The sequence below is a fragment of the Oratosquilla oratoria genome, chromosome 18 (genome assembly GCF_046742065.1).
Source record: "Oratosquilla oratoria isolate Oo_2021 chromosome 18, ASM4674206v1, whole genome shotgun sequence".
Taxonomy (NCBI): Eukaryota; Metazoa; Arthropoda; class Malacostraca; order Stomatopoda; family Squillidae; genus Oratosquilla; species Oratosquilla oratoria.
The window spans coordinates 36,082,815-36,087,814 of NC_134794.1; positions in this window are offsets into that span (position 1 = coordinate 36,082,815).

Here is a 5,000-nt window from a genome sequence, read left to right on the forward strand (position 1 = left end):
TGGTGGAGAAGGAGGAGGAAGGAGGAAAATTAGGAGGAGGAAGAAGGATAAAAAATGGGGAAGGATGACGGCAAGAAGCCGGAGCACGAGCAGAAGGAACGAGGAGGAGGAGGAGGAGGAGGAGGAGGTGGAGGAGGAGGTGGTGGAGGAGGAGGAGGAGAATTAGGAGGAGGAAGAAGGATAAAAAATGGGGAAGGATGACGGCAAGAAGCCGGAGCACGAGCAGAAGGAAGGAGGAAAAGGAGGAGGAGGAGGAGGAGGAGGAGGAGGAGGAGGAGGAGGAGGAGGAGGAGGAGGAGGAGGAGGAGGAGGAGGAAAATTAGGAGGAGGAAGAAGGATGAAAAATCGTGGAAGGATGACCGCAAAAAGCCGGAGCATGCGCAGAAGAAAGGAGGAGGAGGGGGAGGAAAATTAGGAGGAGGAAAAGGGAAACAAAATTGGAAAGGATGACAGCAAGGAACCGGAAAAAAAAAAACAGAACGAAGAAGGAAGAGGAAAAAAAGGAAGAGGCGGAGAAGGTAGAAGAAGAAGAGTATAGAGAGTAGAAGAAAAATTATGAGGAGGAAGGACAAGGGAAGAAAGGGAGTGGAAGAAAGAGAGTAATATCAACAGGGCTAGGGAGAGTGTTTTGTAGTAGAAAAAAAGAGAAACCAGGACAGTTCAGGAAATATATGAGAAAAGAGGATTAAGCGTAAGGATGGAAATAAAAAGTCATCAGATAAAACAGATATATAAAAATGCATCTAATGATGAGGAAAAATATAAGGAGGAGAGAAGGAAGAAAGAAGAATAAGAAGACAAGAGAAAAAGAGGGAAAGCAGAGGAAGGAGAAGGGGAAGGAAAAATAGAAGATAAAAAAGAAAAAGAAAAAGGAAAAGAAGGAGAAGTAAAATGAGAAAGAGAAAATGAAGGAGAAAATAAAAAAAGAGCAACTGAAGGAGGAGACGGAGAAGAAAGATGAAGGAGGATGTAATGGAAATGAACATAAAGAAAGAGATGGAAATTGAGATAGAAAACAAGATTGAGGTACAAATAATAAAGAGAATAAAAATGTGATGGAAAAGTATATTAAGAGGATGGAAATGGAGATGGAGGATGAGGTGGATCGGGAGATGGAAGATGAAACTCGGGTGAAAGTATGGTAAATTGCTTCAACACATTCGTTTACGAGACAATTGTATGGTTGAGTCCTGGTGGGACTGCAATTGGCTCTGGAGATGCTGGGCCGGCAGAAGGGGCACGCGAAGGATGCGGGTGAGGGTGGTGAGGTGATGAGGAGATTACGCCGGGAGACACTGAGCTACCACTCTCTTTAGACCTATGTCTTCAGACCTCCAGGGGAACTAAAATTCAAAGTGGTTGTTGAGATCGAAGTCGGGACATTCTCAACGATCGAATCACTATTGAAGGGAAAAAAAATTGAGGAGGGATATAACATATGTATTCGATGAAGGAGAATTCTATTTTCGTCATAAAATCGCTTCTATCCTGTTGCATCAAAGCGATGTCGTCATTGACGTACAAAAGATTCAAGGAAGTGCATCAGAATGGAAAGGTAATAAAATTCATAAAAGATCATCATTCGTTTTTTATGTCTTCAATCACAAAAGACTTCTGTGAATACCACTAAAGTCCTTAACATATTGAATGCATACTACGAAATCATTAAAAGAATAAAGAAAATTATTCTGATAGAGATGAAAAGCAGAAAAGAGGAGGAAGAGGATGGGGAGGGTGAAAGAGAAGAAATGGAGGGATCGGGAGAGGAAAAAGAGGAGGGAGAAGAAGAGGGAAACTAGGAGAAGAATGAATAAAGATAAAAATGTATAACGGGAAAAAGACGGAATAGAAAAGAAGGCTTTTGGGAAATAAATAGAAACGGAGACATTGGTAAGATGTAATGAAGGTAATAGGAAGCGATGATTTATGTTTTGATAATGGAAGTAAACCCTTCTTCTTGTCGGTGAACGATTTCATTTAATGCTCTTTCACCTACTCAGCAGCAAACTGCTCGTTGGCTATCTCGATTAAAGCCTTCTGTATCGGATAGTACTTTTCTTTTCCTTTGGGTTACTGTTAGGCTATTTCATTCATCGTCGTGGCACTTCGGTAAAAGAAAAGATTATCATCACCCCTGAAGTCAAGTTCGGACAGCCCAGAAATCCTTAACATCTGATGAAAGTGGCTACTGCTACTACATTACTAAAGGGAACAGGTTTTTACATCATCATCTAGGATTTCCTTCAGAAGCTTCTGGAGTTACTAACTCCCCAGGATAAGAAACACTGGGCTAAGTGAAGACAAATACATGGGGAGGTTGCCAGCTTACGACAGAATGATTATTACTTCTTCCAGTCTACTTTAAGGCTCCGGAATTATTTTTCTATCAATGATTTTAATACTCCTTACCTAAAGGGAGAATATTCTGATAACTTTGGATTAATCTTTTCTTTGAGTTATCTATCCAGGAGAGATGTTTTTGTAAACTGCTGGGGTTTCTTTTGAGACTTTGATAGATTTGTACTAAAGAACTTAGATTTAATGTATACTTCAATCCCGTTGCTCGCTATTTTAAAGTTCCCTCACACTTAAACCAATTACCCTGACTTTCCCCGTAAACTCAATGAGTTATCTGACGTTAACCACATTGCAATCCTTAGAGGGCAACACTGATGTAAAAGCCCAGCGCTACCAAGGGCACACACGACGAAGACAAGTGAGGCAAAAAGATCGATGGCGTTGAAGGAGGGAGAGGAGGGAATACCTGAGGATCTGTAAGATTCATCAGATGTGTCACTTGACCCTGAGGGATTGACCGAGCGGGTCTATCATTGACAAACTCCATGAAGCTTACCATCAGTCCTCGTTGTTACTGTCATTACGGGAGGTCCTCATCTGATATTTCTGCTACTTCGACTGCAGAGGTACTCATTGGCAGTGGCTATGACCATCATCAAACAGATTTTCGTCAGCACTGGCTGCTACCACTGTCATTATGGAGTTATTACTGTACACAAACTTCCGATCTCCCTCCCCCCTCTACAAAACTTTTCATCATGAGTGTCTGTTTTTGCAAGTGATCACCCATTGCGATAGCAGAGGTACAAGAGTTGAGAGGAAGGAGAAGAAGAGGAAGAAGAAGAAAGAGAAAAATACTGAAAAAGAAATAGAAGAGGAAGAGGTACAAGAGGAACAGGAAGAAGAAGATGGAGAAGAAGAAGAAGAATAACAACAACAACAAGGAGAAGAGGAAGAAGAAGAAGAGAGCAACAACAACAAGGATAAGAAGAAGAAAAGAAGAAGAGGAAGAAAAAAGAAAAGAAGAAGAAGAAGAAGAAGAAGAAGAAGAAGAAGAAGAAGAAGAAGAAGAAGAAGAAGAAGAAGAAGGAGAAGAAGGAGAAGAAGGAGAAGAAGGAGAAGAAGGAGAAGAAGAAGGAGAAGAAGAAGGAGAAGAAGGAGAAGAAGAACGCGAAGAAGAAGAAGAAAAAGAAGAAGAAGAAGAAGAAGAACGCGAAGAAGAAGAAGAAGAAGAAGAAGAAGAAGAAGAAGAAGAAGAAGAAGAAGAAGAAGAAGAAGAAGAAGAAGAAGAAGAAGAAGAAGAAGAAGAAGAACGCGAAGAAGAAGAAGAAGAAGAAGAAGAAGAAGAAGAAGAAGAAGAAGAAGAAGAAGAAGAAGAAGAAGAAGAACGCGAAGAACGCGAAGAAGAAGAAGAAGAAGAAGAAGAAGAAGAAGAAGAACGCGAAGAAGAAGAAGAAGAAGAAGAAGAAGAAGAAGAAGAAGAAGAAGAAGAAGAAGAAGAAGAAGAAGAAGAAGAACGCGAAGAAGAAGAAGAAGAAGAAGAACCCGAAGAAGAAGAAGAAGAAGAAGAAGAAGAAGAAGAAGAAGAAGAAGAAGAAGAAGAAGAAGAAGAAGAAGAAGAAGAAGAAGAAGAAGAAGAAGAAGAAGAAAGATGAAGAAGAAGAAGAAGAAGAAGAAGAAGAAGAAGAAGAAGAAGAAGAAGAAGAAGAAGAACGCAAAGAACGCGAAGAAGAAGAAGAAGAACGCGAAGAAGAAGAAGAAGAAGAAGAAGAAGAAGAAGAAGAAGAAGAAGAAGAAGAAGAAGAAGAAGAACGCGAAGAAGAAGAAGAAGATGAAGAAGAAGAAGAAGAACGCGAAGTTCGCGAAGAAGAAGAAGAAGAAGAAGAACGCGAAGAAGAAGAAGAAGAACGCGAAGAAGAAGAACGCGAAGAAGAAGAAGAACGCGAAGAAGAAGAAGAAGAACGCGAAGAAGAAGAAGAAGAAGAAGAAGAAGAAGAAGAACGCGAAGAAGAACGCGAAGAAGAAGAACGCGAAGAAGAAGAAGAAGAACGCGAAGAAGAAGAAGAAGAAGAAGAAGAAGAACGCGAAGAAGAAGAAGAAGAAGAAGAAGAAGAAGAAGAAGAAGAAGAAGAAGAAGAAGAAGAAGAAGAAGAAGAAGAAGAAGAAGAAGAAGAAGAAGAAGAACGCGAAGAAGAAGAAGAAGAAGAAGAAGAAGAAGAAGAAGAAGAAGAAGAAGAAGAAGAAGAAGAAGAAGAAGAACGCGAAGAAGAAGAAGAAGAGCGCGAAGAAGAAGAAGAAGAAGAAGAAGAAGAAGAAGAAGAACGCGAAGAAGAAGAAGAAGAACGCGAAGAAGAAGAAGAAGAACGCGAAGAACGCGAAGAAGAAGAAGAAGAAGAAGAAGAAGAAGAAGAAGAAGAAGAAGAAGAAGAAGAAGAAGAAGAAGAAGAAGAAGAAGTAGTAGTAGTATTTGGAGAGAAGAAGTGAAAAAGAGGAAGAATAGATGAGGAATAGAGTAAGAAAACAGGACCACCTGCACTCAGGTGACGGTCATCTTATGTGTGATGGTCTTGGTTATCAGAGAGAAATAGTCGTCGGCTCTCGGGGCTTTCGAGACGTAATGCGATGGAATCTTGCCGACCTCCGAGCCGGACTTTCTGACCGATGCCCACCTGCTTTTGTTTACAGCCTCGCATCGGAATAGT